Below are 17190 nucleotides of genomic sequence, written 5' to 3' on the forward strand. Positions count from 1 at the left end.
TCTCCACATATTCCCATATAAATCTAACCACCAATCAATCAAACGTTGACATTTATGGCTGATTAAATGAATAACTGAAGCATAGTCAAAGGATTGAAAAGAAACCAGTGCTAGAAAGCACATAAATACAATTTTTCCAAGAAGAGTATTTAACACATATATTTGTCTCCCTTATAAATTAATGTTAACTACATTTGGTTTCATTTACTTAATGAATTTTTATTTATTTTCTTATTTATTTATATTTTGCTCAGTAGGGCAACAGCCACAGCATATATGGAGGTTCCCAGGTTATGGGTCAAATCAGAGCTACAGCTGCCGGCCTATGCCACAGCCACAGCAATTCAGGATCTGAGCCATATCTGTGACCTACATTACAGCTCATGGCAACACTGGATCCTTAACCCACTGAGAGAGGCCAGGGATCAAACCCACAACCTCATGGTTCTAGGTTGGATTCTTTTCTGCTGCGCCATGACGGGAACTACCATTTACTTAATGAATATTTAAAACTTTTTTTTTCTTTAAATTATATATTTTTTGTGCTACAACATATGTATTGTGAAAAACAACATATAGTCTTTGTGGAAATAAGCAAGTATCAATAAAACTTTTTATTTTTGCTTGAGTGATTCATTTTTCAAAGATGTTATTACCAAAGGTAATGTACTTTATGCAAACTTAACAGAAAAACTTTAAAGTGAATACAAAATTATACTAATTTACTGATAAGTGTACTTAATGTTTGAACATTAATTTGATATTTTATTGTGGGAAATGTACTTTTTTATTATCATTGTGACAGTTACTGCACAATCTCTCTGTTTTCTCTTTTGCCTATACCCTGTAATAATATTTTATTTACTAGATGAAAGCAATTGAATAAGAAATATAGCAAAGAGATTTAAAGCTTAGAACACTTTTCTAAAAATATGTATAATCCAATATTTGGGGCACATGTAGAATAATATGCCATTCTTAACGGTATGCTATTTTTATTAGGTTAAGTACTAACAAATAACTGAGAAAATTTAGTGGTTAATAATTATTACAGATCTTTTAATATCTTAAAAATATGGAGTTGCCACTAGATATAATAAACATTTAAATTACAAATAAAAACTCAAATGAATATATTTTTCTAGGATCATATAAACTTTTATCAAGTTTCTTCTAATACTCTTCCGTAGTAATAGTTGAGATAATAGAGTAAAAAAAAGAAGGTTTCACATTGTTCTTACAGCAAAAAATAGATTTTATTCCCAATTCTTTGTTGCAATATTTTAATATTCTTATAAGTTTTAAAGCATTGCTTACTTAATAAATGATCTCTCATTTTTTTTTTCTGTCTTTTGTGTTTTTAAGGCTGCGCCCACTGCATATGGAAGTTCCCAGGCTAGGGGTCTAATCGGAGCTGTAGCTGCTGGCCTACACCACAGCCACAGCAACACAGGATCCGAGCCGCATCTGAGACCTACACCACAGCTCATGGCAATGCCAGATCCATAACCTACTGATGGAACTCACAACCTCATGCTTCCTAGTCGGGTTCGTTTTTGCTGTCACATGACAGGAACCCCTGATCTCTCACTTTTTGTAATTATTATAAAAATTAAAATGGATATCATGTAACCTACCTATCCATACTCTTTATGAAGTCAAATGATACATTTTAAAACTGTAGCTTAATCTTCAAATTGACCTTAAAAAATTGGGCAATACATTAAATTCCCACAAATGTGTATATCAAAGTCTATTTTCATTGTTCTCTCATTTTCACATTTGCATTTATCTAATAGCAGTGAGCTGAACAGTCATTTTAAATACTTATGTTATTGGCATTTCTATCTTTGTTAAATGAATTTTAGACACAGCATTTTTTAATGGCTTGCTTTTTACTTATTGATTTATATTTTTAATGTAATTCCAATGTTAATGTTTTTGCTTTCACTATACTTCCAATAGCTCTCGTAATCAATTTAGGCTTAAAATTTAAATATATTTGTCATACACTGTGTGTATTTTTGTTTGTTTGTTTTCTTTTTAGAACTGCACCTGCAGTATATGGAAGTTCCCAGCTTAGGGGTCGAATTGGAGCTACAGCTGCCAGCCTACGCCACAGCCACAGCAACACCAGTACAGAGCTACATCTGCAACCTATGCTTCAGCTTGTGGTAACACTTGATCCTTAACCCACTGAGAGAGCCTGGGATTGAATCTGCATCTTTATGTATGCTAGTCTGGTTCCTAACCCACTGATCCACAACAGGAACTTTTGTCATACAGTGTTTTTGAAATCTAATGTAATCAGGTCATATTTTCTGTTTGGATTCTTTGGTTTTTCCTTTCATGAATTCTGGGTTTGTTTATCTCCTTCCTGAATTTATTTTAGATGTGCGGTTTAAATGAAATTAATATTTTAATGGATTAGTAGTATTAAGAGAAAATTATCTTCCTGGGGCCAATATCCCTAAAATTATTAACATAAAAATCCCAAATAATTAATTCAACAATTCATGCCAGATATCTTGTTACACATATTTTCTGAGTTTGTCTGTGAGGGTGTTTCTGGAAAAGATCGGCATTGCAAACCAAAGACTGAGTGAAGAAGATAGTACTCCCAAATACGAGTGGCATCATCTAACTCCTGGGGGCCCGAGCAGAAGGAAAATGTGGAAAAGGGAAGATTTTCTCTCTTTTTTCCTGACAGAGAAAGCCTGACAGATACAGTTTGAGCTGCGATATCTGTCTTTTGCTCTAAGTACTCTGGAGTACCAAAGAGATATATCAAGTTTAACACGTCTCAACCTGAACTTATGATTTTCACACCAAATTTATTCATGCTCTAGTGTCCCCAATCATAATAAATTATCATTCAAACAGTGCATTTTATAGAAACCTTAATGGCAACAATAAATCATTCCTCTATTTCATTTCTTCAAACAATTTCAAGTTCTAGTGATTTTAAATCTGTATGTTTTTCTTATCTTTGTTGACACTGTTCTAGACTAAGGTAGCATTATCTCTCATCAGTATTCTTATATTAGCCATATAATATTTTATCAATACTACATTTTCATATTCTTGCAAAAGATTTTCTAACGTGCAGATAAGGTGAATTTATTGAAATGTAAATTTAATATGTGATTATTCCACATAAAACCCTTCAGTTTCCACTCACTAGCTTTTAGATAGAGGTCAAAGATCTTTATATGAATTAAAAGACTCTCCATGATTGCTATCTTGACTCCTTCTGATGATTCATCTCTGGTCTTTTTTAAATCATATGGTGACAGTAATTATCAGGATATTTTTCAATTTTAATAATTAAGAGGGTAAATGAAAAAGAGAGTAGACTGCACTGATCTTACATATACAGCAATATTATTAGCTTGGTTGAGTATTCACAATTGATTTTAATGGATAACAGCAATTTTACACACACACAAACATATCTGCAATAACAAAACACAACCACATAAATGCACATATTCTGAAAAGTCATAATATACATGAATGTTCATCTTTATTGCTTGTAACTACAGAAAATTTAGAAGAGCCATCACTTTGACCATCTGCTCTACTTTCTGCTCACTCATTCTAATGGAAAAGAAAATCTGGAAAAAGTATGAATGCCAAGAATAGAAATACACCTGCTGGCAAAGATTAATGATCTATTACAATGGACAGTGAATCTGCTGCATGATGAATTCCATCTTACTTGAACAAACATCCTGAACTATGAAAAATAATGTGAATTATAAAATGTAAAGTCTTGAGATAAGAGATGAGAGCAATGAAATTCCAATTGCCTCATGAATTAATTTATTGATAAGTAGCTTGGTAAGTGTATAACATTAATAGAGCAGTTAGTAATGTTACAAGTAATATCAATTCTAGATATAAGATATAGTAATTTTACTATTTCATGGTAAAAATAAACTTTAAAATGCAGTCAAAAATATCATACATGAGTTCCCATGGTGGCTGAGTGGGTAAAGAACTCCACACAGTTTCTGTGAGGATGCCTGTTCAATTCCCGGCCTTAGTCACTGGGTTAAGGATCTGATGTTGCTGCAAGCTGCAGCAAGGGTGCAGATGTGACTCATATTTGATGTTGCTGTGGCTGTGGCATAGGCCTGCATCTGAAGCTCCGATTCAATCCCTGGTCTGGGAACTTGTATCCCTGAAAATCAAAAAAAAAAAAAATTATATGAGTTCCCTGGTGGCTCAACTGGTTATGGATCTATCATTGTCACTGCTGTGACTCTGGTTACTATATGGCTTGGGTTTGATCCTTGTCTCTGGAACTTCACATGCTGCAGACACAGCCAAAAAGGAAAATGTGTATATATCATGTCTGTATTTATCTTCTACACACAAACATATATGTGTATGTGTGTACTTATGTATATATACATACACTGTAATACCTTATTTACTGAATACATATGTGTGTGTGTATATATCTGTATATGCATATATAGTATTACCAAGAAATATTAGAATCTTTTTTTGAAAAAAAATTTTGAAAAAAATGGAGATAAAATGCTTCTTTATTTTTAGTTTCTGCAGGGCATGAAAGGGCTTGTTAAGCAATAATTCAAAGAATACTGACAATGAGGATAAACTTCAATTATAAATTCTTCACTAATGGAAGAATTACATTTTGACTACCTCACAGAGATCCTTAGCACTTAAAAATGTACATTAATGCCACATTCATGGGAAGTTATTTCCATTTTTGGTCAGTAAGTTTTTGTAGAAGTTTTAAATCCAATGATTTTTCCTTTTAACTAATTGAATTTAACTACCAACCTATAAAATTATTCAACTTTCATTATAAATTCCTGGTAAATGTTAAAGGAATACGACCCACTCATATTCATATAATTTCCTAGGTACCACAACAAAATTGTTTGTGAAAAGCATAGTTTATTGGAATTAGGTGAATTTGCATATTTTGAAGTATGCATGTTATATTAGCACATTCAGTAGGATGTTTGAGGTAATAATAACTAATCTGGACAGAATTTGTCTACATGGAATTTATTTTCCTAGGGAACATCACAGTTTCTTTTGCTATATATTTTGCTAAGAATAAATGTAATAATAAAGAAAATGAAAAAAATCTAAGTCAAGTCTGGAAAGAAATAAAAGGAAGTCTGATTACTACATCACTTCTGTTTTTGAACAGAGTAAGTAGTTTATATTTGCTAATTTTATGGTTAAGTGATCTCAAATTATAAAATCTTTATATTGCAGTGACTTATACCTGTAGGAGGCTGTGGTCCTATCATCTCCCCTTAAGCCTTCTTAAAGGTTCAGGTAATGGAAAATTATGTTGAAGAATTATATTAGTAAATATGTATTTAAATGTATACATAAACTACTAGATCTTGAAACAAAAATTTCAAACATTACTAAATTTTTATTAAGTATGGTAAAGTTAGATTGATAGTAATAAGTGATGGTAACTTTAAATGAAATTTTCACTGGGAAGATCATTAATGATGTCATTTTTTCCATTTTTAGTTTATTTACCAAAATAATTTTAGAATTAAAATAAGGTCACATGCAGGAAAATAGGAAAAATTACTTTCTACTATGCTTTCATTAACTTTCTTGGCTTAAACATAATGATTTTTTATAAACATTCCTTACATTTGAGTATTTTATTTTTATATTTACTGATTAATGCAAAGAAGTTTGCACAGCTGAAATGTCCTCATATCTCTCTTCTCTTCTTCTGTTGGTTTAAATAATTAATGTCTTTTTTCAAGACAACAAAAATTGGATCTACGCCCAAACCTGCTGCTGGGACAGAAGGACCCCCAGAGCTGGGAGTCTCCAGAAAACGGAGAAGGGAAGGCTGATGTGGGAGGAAAGGTGAAACCCCAGGCATGGAAAAACAAACATAAGCCCAGGTGCCTGTGTACCCAGAAGGAGAGGATGTGGGAAGCAAACAGACGGGATTTAGATGGCAGAATAGAAGGACTGGAGCTCAAGTTCTCTCCTAAAAACAACAAAATTACAACCAAATGCTGAACAATCTTCAACCAAATGGACTAGAAACTTTCAAAAAGACATCCTACTCCAGAAGACAAAGAGGAGGCCACATCAAGAGGTAGGAAGGGTGATTACATGATATAAGCAACCCCATACCTCCTGGTTGGGAAGCCCCACAGACTTGAAAGTAACTGTTATCCCAGAGACTTACCTACAGGAGTGAGAGTTCTGAGCCCCACATCAAGTCCCCATGCCTTGGGATCTGGCATTGGGAGAAAGAGCTCCCATAGCATCTGGCATTGAAGGCCAGTGGGGCTTGTGCACAGAACCTCCACAGGACTTGGGGAAATGGAGACCCCATTCTTAAAAGGCACACAGAGACTTTCCAGTGCACTGGGTTCCAGGGCAAAGAAAAAATCTCCATAGGAATCTGGGTCAGACCTGACTGCAGTTCTTGGAGGACCTCCTGGGAGAACAGGGGGTGAATGTGGCTTGTGGGGGATAAAGGGCATTGGAAGCAAAGCTCTTGGGAATATTCATCAGTGTGCCTTTCTCTGGAGGTGGCCATTTTAGGAAAAATCTGCCCCCACCCATCAGTGCTGAGAAGCCCCAGGCCAAACAACAATCCAGGTGTGATCATGGCCCTGTCCATAAGTAAACAGGCTGCCTAAAGACCCCCCCCCAGGTATACAGCTGCCTCTAATCTCACCCAGAGACAAAGCCCCACCCACCAGAGGGATTAGAATCAGCTCCACCTACCAGTGGGCAGGCATCATTCCCTCCTATCAGGAAGCCTACAGCAAGCCCCCCTACAAACTTCAGCCACAAGGGGGCAGACACCAGTAAGAGCGGCTACAACTCTACTATCTGTAAAAAGGTCACCACACCAAAAATCTATAAAAATGAAAAGACAGAGAATGATATCTCAGATAAGGGAGAAAAAACACAGAAAAGTAGCTAAGTCATCAAGAGATTCTCAGCCTCCAGGAAAAAGACTTTAGACTGTTGATGCTGAAGATGATGAAAGACATTGGAAATAAACTGGAGGCAAAGATGGATAATTTACAGGAAACACTGAGCAAAAATACAAGATATAAAACTTAAGTGAGAAGAGATGCAAAATACAATAACTAAAATAAAAAATTCATTAGAAGCAGCTAACAGAAGAATACAGGAGGCAGAACAAATAAGTGAGGTGGAGGACAGATTGGTGGAAATAATGGATGTGCAACAGTAAAGAAAAAAAAGATTGAAAACAAAGAGAGTCTCAGAGAACTCTGGGACAACATTAAATGCACCAACATCTGTATTATAGGGGTGCCAGAAAGAGAAGAGACAAAGAGACAGGAAAAATATTTGAAGAGATGATAGCCAAAAACTTCCCTAACATGGGAAAGGAACCACTCACTCAAATCCAAGAAGCACAACGAGTACCATATAAAATAAACCCAAGGAGGAATACCCCAAGACATATATTAATCAAACTAACCAAAATTAAAGACAAAGAGAAAATCTTGAGAGCAGCTAGGGAAAAGAAACAAATAACATACAAGGGAAAAATCCTCCAACCAAGATTACTTTACCCAGAAAGGCTTTCATTCAGATTTGAAGGAGAAATCAAAAGCTTCACAGATAACCGAAAGCTAAGAGAATTCAGCAACACTGAACAAGCTTTACAACAAATACTAAAAGAACTTCTCTAGGCAGAAAAAAAAAAAGGCAGCAACAGGAAACAAAAATACCACAAATGACGAGGCTCACCAGTAAAGATATATATATAGTAAAGATACAAAATCATCTACACACAATTATGCCACCAAAATCAGAAATCATGAGAAGAGGTGGGTACATATGCAGGACACTGGAAATGCACTTGCAATTAAGAGACCAACTTAAACTTAAAACAATATCATATATGTATAGACTCTTATATCAAAGCTTCAGAATAACTGCAAATCAAAAATCTACAATTGATAAACAAATAAGAAAAATTGACCCAAATACAACACTAAAGATAGTCATCAAACCACAAGAGGAGAGAACAAGAGAAGAAGGGAAGTAAAAAAAGCAACAAAAACAAATCCAAAGCAATGAATAAAATGGCAATAAGAACATACATATCAACAATTACCTTAAATGTTAATGGACTAAACGCCCCAACCAAAAGACGTAGACTGGCTGAATGGATACAAAAACAAGATCCATATATATGCTGTATTCAAGAGACCCACTTCACTTCTAGGGACACATACAAATTAAAAGTGAGAGGATGGAGGAAAATATTCCTTGCAAACGGGAATCAGAAGAAAGCTGGAGTAGCAATACTTATATCAGAAAAAAATAGACTTTAAAATGAAGAATATTTTAAGGGACAAGGAAGGTCACTACATAATGATCAAAGAATCAATCCAAGAAGAAGATATGACAATTTCAAATATCTACGCACCCAATGTAAGTTCACCACAATATGTAAGGCAACTGCTAACAACCTTAAAAAAAACAAATCAACAATAACAGAATAATAGTCGAGGACTTTAACACCCCACTTTCAGCAGTGGACAGATCATCCAGACAGAAAATCAATAAGGAAACAGAGGCCCTGAATGAAGCATTAGACCAGATGGACTTAATAGATATTTATAGGACGTTCCATCCAAAAGCAACAGAATATACATTCTTCTCAAGTGCACATGGAACATTCTCTAAGATTGGTCACATCTGGGCTACAAATCCAACCTCAGAAACTTTAAGGAAATTGAAATCATGTCAAGCATCTTTTCCAACCACAATGCTATACAATTGGAAATCAACAAGAAAAAACTTCAAAAAACAAAAACACGTGGAGCCTAAACAACATGCAACATGCATGCTGCTAAGCAACCAATGAATGGATCACTGCAGAAATCAAAGAGAAATTAAAAACTACCTAGAAGCAAATGACAACAAAAATACGACACTCCAAAACTTATGGGACGCAGCACAAGCCATTCTAAGAGGAAAGTTTATAGCAATACAAGCCCACCTCAGGAAACAAGAAAAAGCTCAAATAAACAAGCTAACTTTACATCTAAAGCAGCTCAAGATAGAAGAACAGACAAGACCTAAAGTTAGCAGAAGGAATAAAATCATAAAGTTCAGAGCAGAAATTAATGAAATAGAAAGGAAGAAAACCATAGAAAAGATCAATGAAAGTAAAAGCTGGATCAACAAAATTGATAAACCCTTAGCCAGACTTAATCAAGAAAAAAAGAGAAAGGACTAAAATCAGCAAAATTAGAAATGAAAAGGAGAAGTAACAATGGACATCACAGAAATACAAAGGATCATAAGAGACTACTATATGCAACTATATGCCAATAAAACAGAAAAAACTAGAAGATATGGACAAATTCTTAGAAAAGTACAATCTCCCAAGACTAAACCAAGATGAAATAGTATAGAAGAACGGGCCAATCACAAGTACTGAAATTGAAACAGTGATTTAAAAATTTTGAACAAACAAAAGTCCAGGACCAGATGGCTTCACAGGCGAATTCTATCAAACATTTAGAGAAGAGATATCACCTATCCTTCTGAAACTATTCCAAAAATTTCAGAGGAAGGGACACTCCCAAACTCATTCTATGAGGCCACCATCACCCTGACACCAAATCCAGACAAAGATACCACAGAAAAAGAAAACTACAGGCCTATTTCACTGATGAACATAGATGCAAAATTCCTCAACAAAATACTACCAAGCCAAATCCAACAATACATTAAAAGGAATATACATCATGATCAAGTGGGATTTATCCCAGGGATGCAAGGGTTCTTCAACATCCAGAAATCAATCAGTGTGATACACCATATTAACAAACTGAAGAATGAAAACCATATGATCCTCTCAATAGATGCAGAAAAAGCCTTTGACAAAATCCAACACCCATTTCTGATAAAAAAAAAACCCTTCAGAAAGTGGTCATAGAGGGAACCTACCTCAACATAATAAAGGCCATATATGACAAATCCAGAGCGAACATCATTCTCAATGTTGAAAAGCTGAAAGGATTCCCACTGAGATCAGGAACGAGACAAGAATGTCCACTCTCACCACGACTCTTCAACATAGTTTTGGAAGTCCTAGGCACAGCAATCAGAGAAGTAAAAGAAATAAAAGGAATCCAAATTGGAAGGTAAGAAGTAAAACTATCACTATTTGCAGATGACATGATACTATACCTAGAGAATCCTAAAGACTCTACCAGAAAACTGTTAGAGCTCATCCATGAATTTGGCAAAAGTTGTAGAATACAAAATTAATACACAGAAATCGACTGCATTTCTATATACTAACAATGAAAAAGCAGAAAAGGAAATTTGGGAAACAATCCCATTTACCATTGCATCCAAAAAAATAAAATACCTAGGAGTAAACCTACCTAAAGAGACAAAAGACCTCTACTCTGAAAACTATAAGACACTGATGAAAGAAATCAAAGATGACACAAATAGATGGAAAGACATACCATGCTCGTGCATTGGAAGAGTTAATATTATCAAAATGACTATAATTACCAAGGGCAATCTAGTGATTCAATGCAATCCTTATCAAATTACCAAGAACATTTTTCACATAACTCAAACAAAAAAATTTAAAAAATTTTTGTAAGCACAAAAGACCCAGAATAGCCAAAGACATCCTGAAAAAGAAAAATGGAGCTGGAGGAATCAGGCTCCCTGGCTTCAGACTATACTACACAGAAGTAGTCATCAAAACCGTATGGTACTGGCACAAAGACAGACATATAGATCAGTGGAACAGGATAGAAATCCCAGAATTTCACCCACGTCCCCACAGTCAACTAATCTATGACAAAGGAGGCAAGAATATATAAGGGAGAAAAGATAGCCCGTCCAATAAGTGGTGCTGGGAAAACTGGACAGCCACATGGAAAAGAATGAAATCAGAACACTTCCTAACACCATACACAAAAATAAACTCAAAATGGATTAAAGACCTAGATAAAAGACCAGATATTATAAAACACTTAGAGGAAAATATAGGACAAACACTCTCTTCTTCTTTGCAGAACAGATACTGACTCACAGACTTTGAAAAACTTTTGGTTTCCAAAGGAGACAGTTTGGGGAGTGGGGGGATGAGCTGGGGGTTTGGGATGGAAATGCTGTAAAATTGGGTTGTGAGGATCATTGTTCAACTATAAATGTAATAAATTCTTTGAGTAATAAATAAAACACAACAAAAACTAAATAACCTGTAAGTTAGGGAGAGAGATATTAAATATATTTTCCCCCATAAGATAAAATATATTTGAGAGAAAAGTTTAAAGTCACAGGTTCTATGTTAATTTTTTTCAAAATTTAAATGTTCTTTATCTGATTATGATTCAACTATAGTCTTGCAGTATTCACTGGCTTCAGTAATCCAAATATGATATAGCAAAGGGGACCAAGAGGAAAAAGATAAAATGAACAAACAAACAAAAAGAAAGATAAATAAAGAGAAATCAAAGATTAAGATGCCCCCAAAAGAAAGATAAATTACTGAAGAGAAAGATGAATTGGTGGAACACATCCAGTCTTGCTGCCAAATGAAGTAAAATGATGTCAGAAACTGTACATTGGGTTTGGTCCAATTTTTGACATTGATGAATTTGATAAATTTAAATGAAATTAAGGGGAGTCAATTGGATGGAAAAGTAAATGGAAGGAAATGTCTTTTCCAGTATTGTTGCTGACAATGCATCTGGATTACATAACACCTGAGAATGTTTTATGATATATGTTAAAAGATATCACTTGGATATTTTTTTCTGTTCCTTTCTATATTTTTCTAGGATGACATCAGTTCATCTATAAGCTGATAAATTTGTAAGGATAAGCTTACAAATTTGTAAGGTGATAAATTTGTAAACCCAATGAAGTAAATATCAGCTAATTTTTCCTTGATGAAAATAGCAAGGAAGAGAATCTCAAACACTGATTTTCATATACTCAAAGTTTTGTGGAAGTGTAGGCAAAACTGTATGCAAGAACCTGTTTTTTAACCATAAAGTTGAAATCCCTAAGGTCTGTACTTCCATCTCTAAGGACCACATCTTGAGGACCATCTCTAAGTGGTGGGGGGTTAGTCCTAGAGAAGTTTTATACCAAAGATGGTATTCAAAGTTTTTTTTACAGATGTAAGTTACCTTGTCTAGGATGTTCAAAAAATTCCAGCTAAACAAACTAAATAAACTGAAACTCCAGAGGAGTTTTTGTAAAGTAGGCTTTTGTAAGGTAGCAGTTTATCATTGAAGATTTTCTGCATGGAGAGCATATGCTAACCCTGAGCATGGCTGGTGATTGAACTTAGTCCTTACAGAGGTACTCTACTGGGTAAAAAAAAATCTAGCAAAGGTTTGGATGTTTTTGCTGTTCTGGCACAACACTTTTAAAAATCCAGGGTCCCTAAATTCATGATTGTGTTTATCTTATGGCCCATTTGCCAAATTCTTTTGCTAAGTAGCATGTTAAGAGTTTCTGTAGAGCAAAGTTCCTATAATCTTGCATTTTTTTTTCTTTTTGCCTCTTCTAGGGCTGCTCCCACGGCATATGGAGGTTCCCAGGCTAGGGGTCTAATCGGAGCTGCAGCCACCAGCCTACACCAGAGCCACAGCAACGCAGGATCCGAGCCGCGTCTGCGACCTACACCATAGCTCACGGAAAAGCCGGATCCCCAACATACTGAGCAAGGCCAGGGATCGAACCCGCAACCTCATGGTTCCTAGTCGGATTCGTTAACCACTGCGCCCTGACGGGAACTCCCAATCTTGCAATAATTTAGAAGAAATATTTACACCTAGGGATAGGGCCTCTCTCAAGTCCATACCATGTCTTTTTCACTTAAAATATTTGTTATGATTTGAGTAGGGTGCAAAAGAAAGAAAAAAACTGCAAATCCTGAAACCTCCAAATAACAGGCTCACAAATCCTTCAGTGGATAATATAGAGAGAGACCCAACCAGAATATCAAATAAAAATTTGTTATGAGCATTGCTATTCACTGAATTTGTGGCCCTTCTTCTAAATTCATATATTGACTTCCCATCCCCAGTATATGGAGGTGGAGCCTTTGGGAAGTAATTAGGTCATGAGGTGATCAGTGCCTTTACTGAGACTCCAGGAAGCTTCCTTATCCTTTCCATCATGTGAGCACACGGAGAAAAGATAGTTATTTATAAAACAGTAAGCAGGCCCCTCATCAGATATCAAATCTGCCAGCTCTTTTATCTTGGACTTCCCAGCCTCCAAAACCGTGGAAATAAATTTCTGTTGTTCATAAACCACCCAATCTGTGGTATTGTGTTATAGCAGCCTGAACAGACTAAGACAAAGATGCACAGGGAATAGGAAAGAACAAAAGGATAAATGATTCTTCCTCAAATTTCAACCTTGTCCTGACCAAATAAATCTTGATGGAGTGAAGAGATTCATCACTTACTCTGTCTGCCTAACAGTAGAAAGTGGCAATGATCCTGTTAAAAGATATCACTTGGAGATTTTTTTCTGTTCCTTTCTATATTTTTCTAGGATGACATAAAAATTATTGCACACATCAAGAGATAATATGATATGACATAATAAGGAGAAAACATTGAGAATGAGATCCACTGAGAATCTAGATATTGGGGTTAACAGATAAGGATTTTAGAATAATAACTGAAACAATATTAATGGAAATTAATAAAATATATTACAGAAATAGATGAAGAGATGGAGAGAATTGGTATGAATAAAGTGAATCACCTATACATAATACAAATACAAAACAAAATAGCTCTAATTTAGAACCCATTAGATAGATATAGCAGTAGATTGAGCACTGTAAAATTCTACTTGCTAACATGAGATCAGATCAATATAAATGTACAAAAGTGGGAAAAAAAATAGCGGGTGGAGGGAAGGAGAGTAGAGTCTATAACATAGACAGCATAGTAAAAGTCTAAAATAAGTTCAAATGGAGTTCCTGAGAGAAAAAGAGGAAATGTAGCAGGAGAGAAACATAAATAAAAATTTATCAAAGCTAGCAACACATAGATTCAAGAAGCTAAATGGACTCAAAGTGAGAGAGATACAAAGAAAATAACAATTGCATACATCATAGTGAAGCCTCTGAAAAAGAAAAAGGAAAAGCAATTTTTCAAAATAGCTTGAAAGGAAAAAGACACATCACAATTAAAGATAATCAGAAAACATAGAGAAAACTTTAACAAAATCAATGAGTCAGAAAAATGGAAAGAGAAAATAATTTCAAAAATTTAAAAAAAGAAGATTTTAAAAATTTATATTCAACATAAATTTTCCTGGAAAATTAATGGGAAATAAAGTAATTTAAGGCAAAAAAAAAAAAAAACCCAGATAATTTGTCACCAATAGTTATGCATTACCAGAAGTGCTTAGATTCAAACCTAACATCTCTATTTAACTAGCTGAGTGACATTTTCCAAGTTCATTTATGCCTCTGTGTCTCAGTTTCCTTATCCACAGATATGAGATTTAAAAAAACTGCCCAATTTATAAGGCAATTTATAGTTTTAGAGGATTCAAGAATTTAATATATTGATATACTTAACAAATATTTTTATCAGTTTTAAACATTATAGTTTTAAACCACTATGTACTGTTGGATGGTATCTCATTATTGAGAGTATATGCTTCAATCACTGAGAGCTAAGTCTATATGGATATCATGAGACAGGAATTGGGACTGACTTTGAATTATTTCTTTGATGTAAATCTTTATTTTTCAACATCTTTGTAACTCTGGACAAGTTATGTTACTTCTTTGTGTCTCTATTTTTGCATCTGTAAAATGTACATACTATATGTAGCTAACATCATATGACCCTTGTGAGTTTTAGGTTAGGTAATGTATGTTAGAAATCATAAACAAACAGTAGCATTTTAGCACATACATGTTGTTTATTGTAGACATTAGACACAGTGCTCTAACAGCAGCTACTATACCTCTATGTCCTCCTCCAGGGTCAATTCCCTGAGATAAGATCCTCAAGAGTGAAAAGGCGTCAATATTTTAAGATGAGATATATGATCAGACTGCCATTTAGTCAATCTTAGAAACTAAAATGATCTCTAGGAATGAATAAAATAATGCATTTCTACACATACCTGAAAAACATGGATAAAAGCATTGTTATATCCATACAAATGTTTTATATTCTTTATAGCTGAAAAGAAATAGCGCACATTTCCCTTTTTTTAGCTAATAAAATATGAAAAATCACTATCATTAATAATATAACATACTCAATGAACAAAGTTTAAAAGTAGTATGCTAACAGAATTCAAATTTAAAGAATTCAAATTTAAAGCCATATTCCAAATGGCTCTTTAAATTTCAATTCTGTTAGCATACTACTTTTAAACTTTGTTCATTGAGTATGTTATACAAATTGAACACAACGCATTTTTGTTCAATAATTTTCCACATAAAGTTATATTTATTACAAAGACCACTGTTTTATTGGTATGCCATAATGATATGCATAAATGATTTTCATAGGAACATCATGATGCTCCCTTCTTTTAAATTTTTGACAATATTTTTCATTATTAGATCTAATTAGAACTCTTTCTTCCCAAATTAAGCAATAATATATACTTTTGTTCCTTTTATCTTCTTTGAACTAAGAACAAAACAATATCAATGAAAAAGTGTACTGAGGCTAATTAAATGTGGAATGGACACATTCAATGCATAGATTATTAGAATTTCAGATGTCTTCAGAGCTCATTTTAACATTTTCTCCCAATGCTGAATCCCTGCTATAATGCCCCTAATGGTTATGTATTCCACATATGAAGGGGAATAATTAGTTATTAGAAAGTACTTTCTAATATTGAGCAAAATTTATCTTTTTTGTTTTTGGTCACAGTCATTAGTCTGGCCCAAATTCTGTCCTATGATGTTTAAGGCATCTTCAGTAGAGCATTTTTAAAATGGAAGAACACAGCTTAAAAACTAATTAAGTCCTAACATTTGATAAACCAACTTTCCTTCAGATATTTCACAGACATTTGATTTCCCCTCTTCCTGGCTCTTCTCATTAGATGCATTCAATACCTCAACATCTCTTTGTACCTAAACATCTCTTTGTACCTAAGAAGCAAAACTTTTACTTAATATCATTTAAAGGTTTTTATCAATTTTACTAAATATTGGATAAAAAAAAACCCAATTGTGTAAGGATTTATTTTCCACATTGTCAATGCATCAAGGAGTTGTAAGTTCAATTTTGGGGTATCTCTTTTTAAATGCCAGCAACTAAAAGAAATAAAAAGAGGCTTGTTAGCCACAAATATTGGGCATAATGATCAAAAATTGTATTTGGTATTCAGAAATATATTATTTAAACCTTTAAAAAAACACATTCATAAAGGATTTTTTTTAATTTGAAAGAAATATATAGACATTATCTTATTCTTGAACATCACCAAATTGTGAATATTCTTTTAAAAGAAATTCAATTCATTTACAGCTCTAAAGATAAAAAAATGAAAGTCCCTGGAAACAAAAGTAATCTCATCATTTTATTCCAACTAACTAAACTTAACTTGTTAGTAAATTAAGATTCATAGGAGACAAAAAAATGTCTGACAATTATGAGCTAAGTAGAATGTAAAAATCGGGAAGTGAAAGCATTTTAAATGCTTTGGTCATTTTTTCGTCAATGTCTAGTTCACACCTTCATATTTTTAAGAATGAGGCAACTAATATGGGAAAAAAACAAAATCCACCCCAGGAAATAAAGGATAAGCTTTAAAAAGGCAATTCTTTCTACTGCTGCAGCTAAAGCTAGAATATCCCCGCAGGTAATTGTGATTCTCTGGTACATTTAAGTAGTTCTCATTTACAAAAGAGGAGAAAGGCAAAAGAACAGGAGGAGAAGCCCCTTTGTTTCATTTTTGATCACAGCAGTTCCTATAACAGATCAAATTTTAATGAAAGAAAAATTAATATATCTTTAGATGATGTCGACAAAATAATACAATAATAACTGCCCCTCCAGCCAGTACTTTTGAAAATAGAGAAACTAAATAAGTCTGCTTATAGATCCATTTCATTGTGTTCTAATTACATTTAAATGAATACAGTTCTAGAGGATATATTTTTTT

This window comes from Phacochoerus africanus, chromosome 13 (assembly GCF_016906955.1).
Source record: "Phacochoerus africanus isolate WHEZ1 chromosome 13, ROS_Pafr_v1, whole genome shotgun sequence".
Lineage (NCBI taxonomy): Eukaryota > Metazoa > Chordata > Mammalia > Artiodactyla > Suidae > Phacochoerus > Phacochoerus africanus.